Genomic DNA, 15,127 nt, shown 5'->3' on the forward strand with positions numbered 1-15,127 from the left:
CGGAGGATGCTCTGGCGGAGGGCGTCCCCCAAGTCCTTCCAACAGCTGGCCCTTTAAACGCGCCTCCTCCGAGCTCCGAGCTCCGAGCTCCGAGCGCGGAACAAAGGCGCCGCCCGCGGGGGCCGGGCCGCCGCACGCCCCCCGCGCCGTGGCCGCCGATCGGGCGAGCGCGGGCGGGCGAGCGGGCGGCTGGCGCGGGCTTACCTTGCGGGTCTCCGGGCGGGCGGGCGGCGCGCGTCCTGCCCCACTCGCACTACACGCCGCAGCTGGCCCCGCGCTGTTTTTCTGGGACTCGGCGCTGACTTCACCGACACTCCGCGGCCGGCCAATGGGCTGCGGCGGCCGCCCCCTCATTAGCATGCGTCTGGAACCCTCCACTCCGGCGGCGCCCGGGCGGGGGGCGGGGCCGGGCCGGGGGCGGGGCCGGGGGCGGGGCCGGGGGCGGGGCCGGGCCGGCCGTGACAGGAAGGGGCGTGTGCGCCAGTGGGAGGCGGGGAAGCGCCCGGCCGCCCGGCCCCGCGGCGTCGTGAGCGGAGGGCGCGGGCCCGCGGATGCTCGGTGACTCTTCCTGTCCTGGCCGGCGGTCGGCGAGCCCCGAGGCTGGCCCCGCGAGCCCTCTGCCCCTCCGAGGGCTCCGCCGCGGACAGCTGGGAGGGAACCCGGGGCATAAAGACAAAAGCCAACCTGTCTTGAGCGCATGTGCTACTGAACCCCTGTGCCCAGTTTGCTCATCTGTAAAATGGTCTAACAGTAGGATGCAGTGAGGATGAACACGCTTAACCTGCGTCAAGCATTTAGATAGTGCCTGGCCGTAGATGTTTGCTACTGTCATAATTATACTCTGTACCAGTGTCCTTGATGCTTCCTGGATGTTTTCTCATTTGGTCATCAGAGCTTCATCACAAAGGCACTGTCACTAATCTATTTTCTTTTCTTTTTTTTTTTTTTAAGATTTCTTACGTATTTATTCATGAGAGACACAGAGAGACAGGCAGAGACATAGGCAGAGGGAGACGCAGGCCCCGTGCAGGGAGCCTGTTGCGGGACTCGATCCCGGGGCTCCGGGATAACCACTCGAGCCAAAGGCAGATGCTCAACCACTGAGACACCCAGACACACACACCCCCATTTTCAAGTGGAAAAACCGTTGAGGTTTATATGGCTTGCTCAAGATTACAGAGAAAGCAACGCAATTGGGATTTGAACCCAGGCGCGGAGATTTCATTCAGGCAACACACGTTTAGGGACTCCATGACAGGCATGTGATAGGCCCTGGGGTTACAGCAAAAATCAGTGAAGTTTCCCTTCATGAGGCTTCCATTTTAGTAAGGGAGACAGGCAAGTGAAAAAATAAAATCACTACAGTGTGAAACTGAGTGAATAGAATAAGAGAAGGTAATATGCAAGGAAGAGAAGCGTCCTTTGTTAGGTTGAATTCAGAGCTAACTGCTGGACACCCTGACCTCCTCCGATACCCGCTCAGTGTTACAGAAAAGGAATCAGAGAGGGGAAGTTGCTTGCCCAAGGTCTCAGGGCCGCAAGCAGCCACGCCTAGCTTCTAGCATCCCTGAGACATCCCCCAAGATAGAGCAGTCATCCCTTGGGCTGAACAAAACTGACTTTTGTCAGCTGCCATTGACAAGAATCTTCAGCCAAAGCACATTCCCAGTTAACAAGCTGTATGTGGGGAGGTAAAGACAGGCCTTAATGACTGCATGGGCTGATAGGAAACACATCTGCTAAGGTTCTTAGATGTCAAGGAACGGTGACAAGTTTTTGCTGAGCATCGGCTGTCCTCTTCTGTGTAAAGAAAAAAAAGTTAGAACACTCATAGCCACCTGGGAGCTTATTGTACAGCTGAGGAGACAAGACGCCACCAGGAAACCACTCAGTCTAGGGAGCTCCCAGCCCATGTCTCCTTCCACTTTCACCTTGTCCTGCTGCTTTGCAAAGAAGACTAGATCAGGAATCAGGCTTCCCAGGCTCCACGATTGGCTTACTCCACCATCCAGACAAGGCAGTTCCTTCTGGGCCTGTAAAGTAATAACATGACTTTTAATCAAGCACATCTAGTCTGCTAGGCACTATTCTATACTTGCACTGAGAGCTTTACATGCATTAGTTCACACCACACAGCAACCCTGGGGATGGAGTCCAATTGTTATCCTGAGGTTATCCACGGAAGAGGAAAATAATAGGTAGAGAAACTAAATAAGTTGCCTAGCTCACAAATTCAGGGCAACGCCATTCAGAATAGAAAAAAAAAAATCAAAGCAATTCAAATGTCCAGTTTTAGTTGCATATGAATATGTATTCAGTACAACCATATGACAGATTACCACACAGCCATGAAAAATGACCCTGACCCGTAAAGGTGTACCAAATACCTTATTGGACAGGAAAGTAGATTGAAAGCTAGTTTAGTACTGCAATCCCATTAGAGTTCTATGGGATTGCAAGTAATTATTTTTTGCTCATCTCTGTTTTTTCATCATAAACATCTATCAAATTGTTTAATTAAAATAAAACAAAATAATTATAAAATGCAAAACTGGACTGTACCTCTGGAAATTCTCTATATAGACAAGGCCATCGCTATAAGTGGGAAAGTGCCTTGAGGAATCTTAAGTGAAGTCTAAGTCTTTGAGTCATCCCTCAGATATCAAACTCTGCTGGTTCCAGCCTGTATGTTTTCAGATAAATGGAAAAATACTGGAAGGACAGGAGGAAGAGAAGAACAGAAAACAGAGAGAAAGAAAAATCCTACTATCTTTCAAGGCTCATTTCAAATGTCTCCTCCAAAAAAGTATTCAGAGTCACGGTCTAATAACATCTTAACACTGAAAGTCACCCAAGAAATCAGCAGGCATAATTGTGTCAATTAATTCTTGTCTCCAGTCATTCACTGACTCATCTGAGTCTCGGGCCCTGTGCTGCTGGGCTGGTGAGACCCAACTCCCTACCTCCCAAAGGTAACCCCTGAGGAAGCAGCGGCAGGGAAGGCCAGCTCCGTGGGTGTCCGCCCTGTGCTGAGAAGGGTCCCGCTCTTGGTTTATAACCATCTTGAAATGCCTCATGTCAAGTGAGGGGCCTCACATTTTTATTTTGTACTGTGTCTTGTAAATTCTGGGGCCTGTCCTGGGAAGGAGAAACACCAAGCCGTTCTCAGTGTATCAGTAACCAAGCCTGGAGCTCAGGGCTTTCCATTCTCGTCCCATCTCTCTCTCTCTTTTTTTAAAGATTTTGTTTATTCATTCATGAGAGACACAGAGAGAGAGAGAGGCAGAGACACAGGCAGAGGGAGAAGCAGGCTCCCCACAGGGAACCCGATGTGGGACTTGATCCCAGGACTCCAGGATCACACCCTGAAGCAAAGGCAGATGCTCAACCGCTGGACCACCCAGGCACCCCATCTCATCCCATATCTTAATATCACATGCTCATTCCTGGTTCCCAGGGAAAGTGAGCATTCTTGCCTTCCAGTCCTACAGTCCTTCACTTATTCCTTCCTCATGGAATTTACCATATTTGGCATGAACTCACGTACATATGTGTATAGTCCTATTCTTCATCCTCTCTACCTACCAGATTGTAAATTCCATGAGGTCCTGGCTTGTGTCTGCTCATCTCCAACAGTGCTTAGCACTGTGCTTTACATACTGTTAAAAATGTGTTTAAACTTAATTTAATCTTATTAGTAACTCCTCGTTTTCTCTTCATGTGCATCAGATTATTCCCAGCAGTCCTTCCGCTGCTGGAGAGAAATAACAGTATCAGGCAGGAGAGTTGAGCACACAAACTGGCATCATAAACATGCTGTAGGAAGCATCCCCCAAGCAGGCCGTAACTGTGAGGAATTAGGGGAAGAGAGAGAATTTTGCAGAGGAAATGCCAGAGTTGTCAGCCTTTCCTCCATCTTTAGGGTCACACAGACTGCAGGAGAGGGAAGTAAACAAGACGATCTAGAGATGGCAGTGAGCATGGTGGTTAAGCCTGTGGACGGAATCCTGGTTCCAACACCTAATATGGAATCTCATGTAAGCTCTTGGGTCCCTCGTCTGCAACGTGAGGAATACACAACCCTCCAAGGTTTACTTGTGAGCTGTAGATGAAAGCATGCATATAAAGTGCTTATACACTGCCTGACGCATAAGCACTCGGTAAGTGGATATTATTACTAATATTACTAGGAGGCCAAGTCATGAGAGATGCTTTCCTAAAATGTGTTGGCTTTGTTAACTTGTTTCCCCAGTTACCCAAAAGCTGAACCATAATCACTTTCAGAAATATCAGCTGGAGAAAGCCAGGATGGGGGAGAAGAAAATAGGCTAAGAGAAAGGGAATTATGTATCAAAGAGTTTAGCTGATATATCACTAAAGCTCTGGTGACCATTTGTACCTAGTTTCTTTTGTAACATCTTGAAGAAAGCGAAGCAAGTAGTGGAAAGAGCAAAACTTTCTTAAAGAACAGATTCTTGGGATACCTGTGTGGCTCAGTGGTTGAGCGTCTGCCTTTGGCTCAGGTCGTGATACTGGGGTCCTGGGATCGAGTCCCACATCAGGAGGGAGGGAGCCTGCTTCTCCTTCTGCCTGTGTTTCTGCCTCTCTCTGTGTGTCTCTCATGAATAAATAAATAAAATATTTGAGAAAGAAAAGAAAAGAAAAAAGAAAGAAAGAGAAAGAAAGAAAGAGAGAAAGAAAGAAAGAAAGAAGAAAGAAAGAAAGAAAGAAAGAAAGAAAGAAAGAAAGAAAGAAAGAAAGAAAGAAAGAAAGAAAGAAAGATTCTCTTATTTCTTGCTGGTTAATTACTGAGAAAAAGTGAGTTTTCACTCTCATGCCTAAGGGCACAGAACTGACTTGAAGATAGGGGAAGGCCATACCCAAGAATTCCACATTCTTTGGAGGTCAGGACTGGCAGATACTGCCTTAGGGAAGTTTGATGAAATGGGTGGAGGTTGGTCAGAAGTCTATGGGACCAGAAATGAGAGGAGCCATGGTGATGACTTAGAAAGCAGCACTGAGATGAGCATGAACCAGTAACCCCAAGAGTCTAGTGACAGACTTCCATTTATCAATCTAAAAACACTTGCTCTGGGGCACCTGGGTGGCTCATTAGGTTGAACATCCATGCAACTCTTGGTTTCAGCTCAGGTTGTGAGATGGAGCTCCACACTCAGCAGGTAGTCTACTTGAAGATTCCCTCTGCCCCTCTCCCTCCATAAATAAATAAATCTTTAAAAAATATAGAAGATAAAAATACTTGCTCCAGCATATCTTGTGTTGTTTCTTGGATGAAAACATGTGTACGGGGACACCTGGGTGGCTCAGCGGTTTAGCGTCTGCCTTCAGCCCAGGGCATGATCCTGGAGTCCCAGGATCAAGTCCCACATCAGGCTCCCTGCATGGAGCCTGCTTCTCCTTAAAAAAAAAAAAAAAAGTGTACGGAATAGAATAGAATTCTAATTCAATGCAATTGTATTTGACCAAGTACATATGGTTTGGTTTTGAGAATTTTTTTCTGCAATTAGTCAAAATAAGACATTTAAAATGTCAAACAATTGACCTGGGTGGACCTTTGAGAGAAATCAGAAGTACAGAAACACATGTCTGTCCACTGTCACTGAATTAATGGGAGGGCCTGACTAGGTCAGGAGTTTTGGAGGAGAAGAAGAGGGGCCATCTGACTGGGCAAGGGATTCATTGATTAGAATATGCTGGGTTTACTTTAGAAGTTCTACTACTCTGAAGTAATTTAGGCAATGAAGTATTTCCTTGAGGAAAGCACTTTTAAGGTTGGTGGATCCAGCTGCCAACTCTGAGACAGGCATTCTGACTGAAGCTGGAGAAACAGAGGAAGCCAAGAAGGAGGAACAAGGAGGGAGGAGGAAAAAGAGGGTGGTTCAAGGAGAGCAAGAGAAAGTAAGAGCGATGGCAAGTAAGACGAAGAGAGATCATTGAATGTCCTGAGGCCAAAAAAAAAAAAAAATACACAATTTCAGAAACAGGGCAACTAGCCTCACTAAACTGCTATAACCTTAACAAGGTTAAAAAATCAACAACAATGGTGTTAAGGGAATAACTGACATTCTGGAAGCTGTTGGAAGCTTGTCAGAGGTGATTGGAAGAGTTCACTGAAGGAACTCATTACATAGGGCCAAATTGAGTCACATAGATGCCCTGGGAAGGTTAATAACTCTTTGTCAGCATTTATCAAGGGGAGATGCCAAGTGCTGTGTGGGGAAAGGGCAGGAGGAAAGATGGCGGGTGTGCCCACCAGGTAACAGCCCCTTCTCCATGACCTCAGCAAATCTCTTCTGTCCCCAAACTTGTTTGCCCTGTCTCCTAAACCTGGGTCACCTCAACCCACTTTTGTGAATAGCAGTTTAGTGACCACCTCTAGTCATCGTGCCATTCCCTTAGGGATCTTACCATCTGTTTCTCCATCAGGCAGAACCAAGCGATTCACCCAGGCATACAACAGCTCTTTGTGACAAGAAGTCTCAGAAAGTCATCTATTTCCAGGGATATCTGGAGCCCTCTTCAAACTGGCTATCTCAGCGGTGCTTATGTGGCCTACCTGCTTATCTGGCCCTGTAAGAAGGAGATAATCTGAAAGAATTGTGTTCTACAGCCAAGGGATTGAAGGTAACTGTACTTTATACAAGAGAGAAGTGGACAGATAAAACGATCTCCTCCCTTAGGCGGAAAGAACCAAGGACTCCTTCATTTGACCCTGATTAGAAGTAGAGCAGAACCAGAAAGCATGCTAAAATGAGGTTCCCAAAATCTGTTACAACCCAAGCTGCCACCTTCAAAGAAGGAAGTTATTATTCCTGGTGAACCCTCCAATAAGAAGATAGTAAGGACCCCTGGGAGGTCAGTGCCAGCCCCATTATTGAACTCAGTGACCCTAAGACAAGGCTCAATGGAGTTAAACAATGTGATACCACCAGTTGGTATTCAGACTGCTGGGATAAGCTGCTCCACTCTTTGGTTCCAGAGTATTCTATATTTGGATGAGAGCTTCTAACCCCCAGGTGATTCCTTGAGAGTGGGGAGCTGAGCCATCAGGTAGCCCTGGCATTGTGGGAAGAGGACTCTCAAATAATTCAGTTAACCAATATCATGTGCCTACTGTGTTCCAGTCCCTCTACTCAGTGCTGAAAAACCAGAGAATAATCCTCAAGATGCTACAAGCTACTGGGAGAGACCAATAAATACACAGGCAATTACTAGACAGTGTTCTAGAAAATTTTTAAATTAAAAAAAATTTACAAGACAGTATTCTAGAAAATTTTTTAAAAATTGAGATGGACTCCATGTAGCAGAGCATTTATCTTTTTAAAGTATATGATCCAGGGCAGCCCAAGTGGCTCAGCGGTTTGGTGCCACCTTCAGTCCAGGGCGTGATCCTGGAGACCCGGGATCAAAGTCCCATGTCGGGCTTCCTGCATGGAGCCTGCTTCTCCCTCTGCCTGTGTCTCTGCCTCTCTCTCTCTTTGCCTCTCATGAGTAAATAAATAAAATCTTTAAAAATAAAAAAATAAAGTATATGATCCAGTGGTGGTTTTTTTTTAGCATATTCATAAGGTTATACAACCATTACCATAATCAAATCCCAGAACATTTTTATCACCACAAGGAGAAACCCTATACCTACCAGCAATCATCCCCCTACTGCCCAGGCCATCCCCATTTCCCTCTCCCCTCAGTCCCTGGCAACCACTAATCTGCTTTCTATCTCTATAGATTTGCCTGTCGCAGACATCTCATACACATGGAATCATAGAATATATGGCCTTTTGTGTCTGGCTCCTTTCACTTAGCATCATGTTTTTGTTTTTGTTTTTTTTTAAGATTTTGTTTATTTATTCATGAGAGACACAGAGAGAGGCAGAAATATAGGCAGAGGGAGAAGGAGGCTCCCCACAGGGAGCCTGATACAGAACTCAATTCCAGGACCCTGGGATCACGCCCTGAGCCGAAGGCAGACGATCAACCACTGAGCCACCCAGGGGCCCCTAGTTATCATATTTTCACGGTTCATCCTTACTATAGCCGGTATCAGCACTTTGTTGCTTTTTACAACTGAATAACATTCCACTGCGTGTATTATCATAATTTGTTTACCCCTTCGTCAGTGGAGAGACATTTAGGTTGTTTCCACTTTTTGTTTATTATGAATAATGTCGTAATGAAGATTTTTGTGTGGGCATATGTTTTCAGTTCTCTCAGGCATATACCTAGAAGTGGAATTGCTGGGCCATATGGGAACTTTTTGAGGAACTGCTGGAGTAACTTTTATTAAGTTTTTGCTATTTTAACTGGCAGAGGCCAATACACCTTGCTGAGTGAAAAGCATGGACCACGTTACTTAGTTGTGTGTGTATTACTGCTTTACGTATTTCTATAAGATTTTCCTGAGGGTAAAGATACTACTAATCATTTCGGACAATGTTGAAAATACAGAAAAGCTTAAAAGAAAAAAAAAATGAAAATCATCCATATCCCTACAGCCTGAAGCTACCACTGTTCCCACTTGGCTTTTTTCCTTTTAAACTTTTTCTTTTTTCCTCTGTATGCTTTTTAAAGAAGCAGTGTCATGTCGTATGTTCAGTTTAATATATTCTATATTTTGTATTTTATATTCTCCTTCTCTCTCTGGTCATCATAAGTAGCTCAGTGTTCATTGGTTTATAAACTAGTCTTCAAATTTATTTTGTGTTTTTCTTTTTAAAATGTTACTTTTATTCTTCTTACCTTTGAAGGGGGTGCAGAGGTGACAGAGAGAGAGAGAAGCATTTGAGGAGTGAAATGTCAAGGAGGATACACGAGCGGAAAAGAAAAAAGAGCAGACAAGACTCTTGTTTGCTTTCTTATAGCTCCATATTTTATCCTGTCTGGTTGCAGAGAAAAATTGAAGAGGCCGCTCGCTTTGTAGCCTCACACCAGCTCTCCAGCCTCTTTCTCTGGTGGGGGAGCCTACAGCAGCTGCTGTGTTGGGTGTGCTGCCCCCGAGGCTGAGCCAGAGCTGGCTTCTGCAGCCTGCAATTCAAGATGGCCAATTCGCAATCCTAGCAAAATCAATCTATTGGAAACTAATGAGGCACAAATAGTTCATGCACTTTGAGGCTGATCTGCCAAATGAGATAAACAGGGCTCAATCAGCAGGGAAAAATCAATGATGCAAAAATGCATTTCAACCTACTGTCATTTCCCCCCTGGGATGCCCACGACATCACATTCTATTGTTTTGATGCTTCTGTGGCAATTCTTGTCTAAGCTTCTGTAGGCCAGGCCAGGAGAACTCCCTCACCCAGGGTTTCATGTACCCAGGGCTTGATAAATGCCAAGATCTGGTGGCTATGACAGAGAGGTCTGGGCAGCCAACATGTGAGAAATGAGGACTTTTAGTTTTGTAAGCAAACACTAACCTGTGTTTCTAAACCACCCCTTCTAACAGGTGATGTAATTAGCAGGGAACATAATTATGAACTTCCCAAGAGAGCAAATCACAAAAGTATTGTGTTAGTAATTCACATTTATAAAACATAAAATATAGAGTGATGTTTTTAATATTCCATCATTCTTTGTGCCACCAAGTTTATTTTCCCTTAAATATTCTACTGGTGAGATATGATCATTGTGAAAAATTTAGAAACTATTGATGAGCAAAAATTAAAAATATAAATAATTTCTATTAAATTTTATGTATATCTTGCCAGATTTCTCTCCACATAGAATTCTTTAAAAAAAAAATAAAATAAAAACAGGTAACACATATCTGTTCTATATAACCTACTTAAAAAAAATTGTGATATGTTGGAATTGCTTATTCTAAGAAGGCCTTCTCCACAGTTGCTTGGGAAGGCCAGGCCCCCAGTGCTGCCCTGTTTTTTTGGAAGCCCATTTAGTCCTTGGAAGGACTGGCTGGAATGGTTGAGGTCAGGGAAGTGGGGAAGGATATAGGTCACATGAAGTCTGATCCCAGACCAGGGGTGTCCTGCAGGAACAGGGTTCCAGACAAGGAGAGTCCAACAGGCCTCACCAGTCAGCTCACTCCAAGGAAACCATTAGAGCTAAACAATGGCCCATTTCTCCTGCAGGGTCAGCAGGTAAAACTCAAAGGTGGCCAAAAAACCAAGGGCACAGGTTAACACCCCAAACTCAGTCTGACCAAGGAATCTCACAGGGAGGCCATTCTAGGGTTCCAGAGAACCTGTGTATAATCTGAAGTAGTTTAACTCTCTCCTTGAGAACAAGGGCTGGAGCAACATATGCCAGCTCCAGTGCCCAGCAGAGTGGAAATTCAGTATTTGCTAAGTAATAGAATGATAGTTCTACTTCCTCCTCCTCATGCTTCTGATCTTAGCTTAGATATTATCTCCTCTGGAGAACAGGTAACATTGAGAATCTCAGTCTGGACCAAGAGAGGGGCCTGAGAATCATCCCAGAGATGGTCGAGTATGAGATGTGTGAGAACAGAACTGAGGTCTAGGAATGGGAGTTTTAGGCATAAGGCTAGAGCACAGTGGCCTTGAAAGCCAAGCTCATGATTTCCAAATATTTTAAAGATTTTATTTATTTATTCATGAAAGACAGACAGATAGAGAGAGAGAGAGAGAGAGAGAGAGAGAGAGAGAGAGGCAGAGACATAGGCTGAGGGAGAAACAGGCTCCATGCAGGGAGCCCAATGTGGGACTCGATCCCAGGACTCCAGGATCACAGCCTGACCCGAAGGCAGATGCTTAACCACTGAGCCACCCAGGCATCCCCGTGATTTTCAATTTTATCTAACAGCCAGTGAGGAGTCACCAAAAATTTTTAAATAAGGGAGTGGTGAGACAGGTGGCATGGTGCCACCTATCTGGTGGCAGCAGTGAGATGAATTAGTGCCAAGAAAGGCCAGAGACAGAACAACAGATGGGAAGTGACTGCAATAGTCCAGCTCTGAAGTAATAAGAACTAGAACTAGGGAGGTGACCATGGGAATGGAAAGAAAGAGACACTTCATTCATTGACTCATTCATTCATCAACAAGTATTTATTAATCACTGAGAGCCAGATACTGTACTAGATCTAGTCACCAAACTCATAAAGGAAGATATGGCAAGACTTGTCACCTGCTGGGATACAAGTGACTGTCTGCTACACAGAGAGCAACCAAAGATGATCCCCTAGATGATGAGGATCATCATGGTGCCGGTAAGAGAAACAGAGAAATCAGAAGACCTAACTTGGGCATCTGAGAAGTAAATTCTGAATTTAGGGGCACCTGGGTGCCCCACCTGTCTCTCATGAATGTATAAATAAAATCATTTTTAAAAAAATCTGAATTTAGTTTGGTGATACAGTAGGACAGGAAGATGAAACAATCCAGTAGGCAAATAGAAATGTGGGATTTGAGCTGCAGAGGGTAGTGAAGGCCAGCTGGACACAGGGCTGCCTCTGTGAGGAGCAAGGCCACAAACCTGCAGGGATCACCATGACTTAGGAAGGTCTGAACCCCCCTACCTGAACTACATTCCAGGCTCTGAGCAGAGAAAGAACAGGATAGACCTGGTATAAACCTGCCACCTCCCTCCTGTCATTCCTGACACTACGGCCCCACCACGTACCTTGAGATGAGTTTTCAGAAGTTGATTATTTAAATCCTCAAATCAGACTCCCGTTTCACCTCTGGCTTGAATAGTGCTCCTCCCCCTCCCGGCTAGGAAAGGGTGTGCTGCAGCCAGATGGTAAACTGGGAGCAGAAATAAAATCTCTTCAGATGTAGCAAGTATATTTATATCCAATCCTATAATATCGCTGCAGGCATAATTATAGCCAATCCTCTAATTGCGATGCGGATATCAGACACCAAAAAACAACCAAATGTGCTACAGAGTCCAGGGAGATAGGGCTATTGGGATGGGGGCTGCTGGGCCAGCTGCTGCCCTGTGAGATGAATGGATGAAAACAGGGCAGGGCGGTTTACAGATTACCAGGGGCTCTGCCTCCAGAGGTGGGAGGGGGTAATGATTCCAGAGGACATGCAGCTCATGTTCCTGTTTCAGTAATGCAGCATGTTTTTAGCCTTATTTCTTTTTTTAAAAAAAAATATAAAATCAATGCTTATTCACTGTATAAGGTTAGGAAAATGAAAAATTATCCATAATCCACAATCCAAAAACAGCACTGTTTAACTTTTATATTTGTCATTGCAGCATTGTATTTTGAATGTATGTGTTTTGTATTAGACTGTAAATAATATGTTTTGTCTTGTTTTTCTCACTTAATATCGTGAGTGCTTTCCTTTATTATTAAGATATATTCCCAAGCATTATTTTAAAACCTCTTATTGTGACATATTCATTCACATGATGGAATACTATACAGCAGTTAAAATGGATAACCTAGAACTTCACATATATACAAATAGTTCTTTTTTTAGATTTTTTCTTTTTTTTAAAGATTTTATTTATTTATTCATGAGAGACACAGAGAGAAAGAGAGGCAGAGACACAGGCAGAGGGAGAAACAGACTCCATGCAGGGACCCTGATGTGGGATTCGATCCCGGGTCTCCAGGATCACACCCTGGGCCGAAGGCAGGCACTAAACCACTGAGCCACCCAAGGATCCCCTTTATTTTCATTTTTAAAAGACTTTATTTATTTGACAGAGAGAGAGAGAGAGAGTGCAAGCATAAGCAGGGGGGAGTGGCAGACGGAGGGAAGGGGAGAAGTGGATGCCCCACTGAGTAGGGAGCCAGATGTGGAGCTCAGTCCCAAGACCCTGGTATCATGACCTGAGCTGAAGGCAGATGCTTAACCGACCAAGCCACCCAGGTGCCCATATAAACAAATTATTCTTGATATAAGATTAATAAAAAGGTAATATTCACAAATATAACCGTATATCATTTATGTTATATATTGTTAATGTTGACAAACATGTAAAAGGTCCAGGAAAATAAAATAGAAGGAATTTTCTTTGGAGAGGGAGGTTAGAGGTTGAAATTAGGGACAGATGTAAAGAGGCTTTGATTGGTTCTATAATTTGTAATTTCTTTGAAAAATGATCTAAAGAAAACATGTCAAAATCTTAAGACATTAAATCTATGTGGTGAATAAATGTGTGCTCGTTATAGTCTCTGTATTTTTCTGCATGTGTAGAATAGGTTATTACTTTTTGAGTTAACAGACTTTATTTTGTAGACCAGTTTAGGCTTACAAAAACTGAGCAGGAAGTATAGGGAGCTCTACACATTCTCAGCCCTCTCCCAACACGTACACAGGCGCCCCATTAGGAACACCTCGTCTGAGGTGGTGTCTTGGCTACCGTGGAACTGATATCGGTACGTTACTATTAACTAAGTAAGGTCCAGGGGATCCCTGGGTGGCGCAGCGGTTTAGCGCCTGCCTTTGGCCCAGGGCGCGATCCTGGAGACCCGGGATCGAATCCCACGTCGGGCTCCCGGTGCATGGAGCCTGTTTCTCTCTCTGCTTCTCTTTCTGTGTGTCTCTCATGAATAAGTAAATAAAAATCTTAAAAAAAAAAAAAAAAAAACTAAGGTCCATAGTTCACATAAGGGGGCATTCTTTGTGTTGTACGTTTTATAGGTTTTAACAAACGTATAATGACATGTATCCATCATTACTATATCATGCAGAGTAGTTTCGCTGCCCTAAAAATCTTGTGCTCCACCTACTCATTCCTCACTCCTCCCTCCCTCCACCCAACGCCCTGGCAACCACTGATCTTTCCCGCATAGTCCTGCCTTTTCTGAGCGCCCCAGAGTTGGAATCTCACAGTACGTATAGCCTTTGTAGGTAGGGTTCTGAGAAAAAAAATTTTTTTCAGGATAATTTACATTTATTTGCTGATGACTCCAACATACTTCAAATGTGGCAGAAGTTAGAGTCTGTCAGGTGAAGCCATTTCCTGCCAACAGCTAAAGGTGACTGATGAAGAGCAACCTGAGCATCATCTCCAAGCTGAGGCACCTGGTTCTGGTGCGTGAATCTGGTCCTTTCAGCGTGGGTAGGGGTCTCCAAGGAACTAGTCCTTATTCTCGTCCTTGTGCTTGATGTGTCTCCATAGCTTCCCCTGGTTGATGTGTTGGTAGAGCAATGCTGAGGGCTGAGGGCGAAGGTGGAGGTCCTGAGAACAGTCTCGCAGTAAACAGCCGCATGTTTCTCCCGAGAGAATTATTTTCAAATCTAATATGCAAAGCCAATCATAATGAAGAAAGCAAAAACCATCAGGAATTTCACTATTTTAAGGTGATCACTCTTAGCCAGGAATACCATGTATCTTTTTTTTTTTTTAATGTAAACGGCATCATAGTATCCAAACAATGTATTATGGAACCCATGTGATTCAGAATTCTTTTGAAAGCCTTCAGGAATGTTTCCTGGTATGGAACCTTCTATCAGTGAGTTAACCAATCCTTTACTGTTTTCATCTGTGCCAGGAAGCTTTTCTGCCCTTGTTAGCCCCTCAGACTAGAAAAGACCCTTGAAGTCTCTCCAGAGAATTGGGATAGTCAGCCTTCTAGATATATGTCACCTGGCAACATGCTTGACATTTCATTCTGAGTTCCCTGCAGTCAAAGACAATGTTTACCAGTTTTCCTCCCCTCGTTGCAAACATGGAGTCTAGCACATGGCAAGTACTTGGTGAACATGGGTTGAATGGATCTGAAATGCCCTTAATTGGATTATTTTAGGGTCTTCAAGGAAATTCCTAAACCATGGAGGGGGTGAGCGTCTTTAAGAGCTTGTGTTGTTCGCTAGAAACCTAAGAATGGGATCAGGGAGCCCTATTTTGTACAGCAGATCAATATGGGTGCCCTGCGGAATGGGGTGGCTGGGATTGGGTGGAAACAGAGGGCAGTGGGTGCGTCTGTCTACTGAGAGGCTCAGTGGATGGGGATGAGAACCAGCCCTGCTGCTCTGGAGCTCGACAGCAGGGAGTGACTGCAGTTTTGTGTAGGCAGAGGGAGCATTCAGGCTCCAACTTTTCTTCAGTTGGTCCAACCATACCAGTTGAGAACTTGGGTTCTGGTATGGGACTTCGGGTTCCAATCCCAACTTAGCCACTTTTAGACTATTTGGTTCTAGACAAGTGGTGAAGTCATGATG

At 44.7% G+C, this 15,127-nt stretch overlaps 1 protein-coding gene and 1 long non-coding RNA gene across 49 annotated transcripts in view; both read right to left on the minus strand.

Annotated features, from left to right (window-relative positions):
- SORBS1 (sorbin and SH3 domain containing 1) overlaps positions 1-348 on the minus strand; it is a 229,066-nt gene extending 228,718 nt beyond the window's left edge. For 17 of the 48 annotated variants that reach the window (XM_038578253.1, XM_038578250.1, XM_038578255.1 and 14 more), the window contains exon 1: positions 205-346. The gene's annotated coding sequence lies outside the window, so the exon portion shown is untranslated. Of the gene's footprint in view, positions 1-204 lie in introns of all 48 variants that reach the window. The other 31 variants (XM_038578292.1, XM_038578293.1, XM_038578290.1 and 28 more) reach the window with 7 other exon arrangements.
- Positions 349-1,126: 778 nt separating this feature from the next.
- On the minus strand, positions 1,127-11,747 carry LOC119866514. Its single transcript, XR_005380259.1, has 3 exons — positions 11,619-11,747; positions 1,932-2,033; positions 1,127-1,800 (listed from the first exon to the last, which is right to left on the minus strand). It is a non-coding gene; the product is annotated as an uncharacterized LOC119866514 (long non-coding RNA).
- Between the last annotated feature and the right edge of the window lie 3,380 nt (positions 11,748-15,127).

This window comes from Canis lupus, chromosome 28 (genome assembly GCF_011100685.1).
Source record: "Canis lupus familiaris isolate Mischka breed German Shepherd chromosome 28, alternate assembly UU_Cfam_GSD_1.0, whole genome shotgun sequence".
In the NCBI taxonomy this organism is placed as follows: Eukaryota; Metazoa; Chordata; class Mammalia; order Carnivora; family Canidae; genus Canis; species Canis lupus.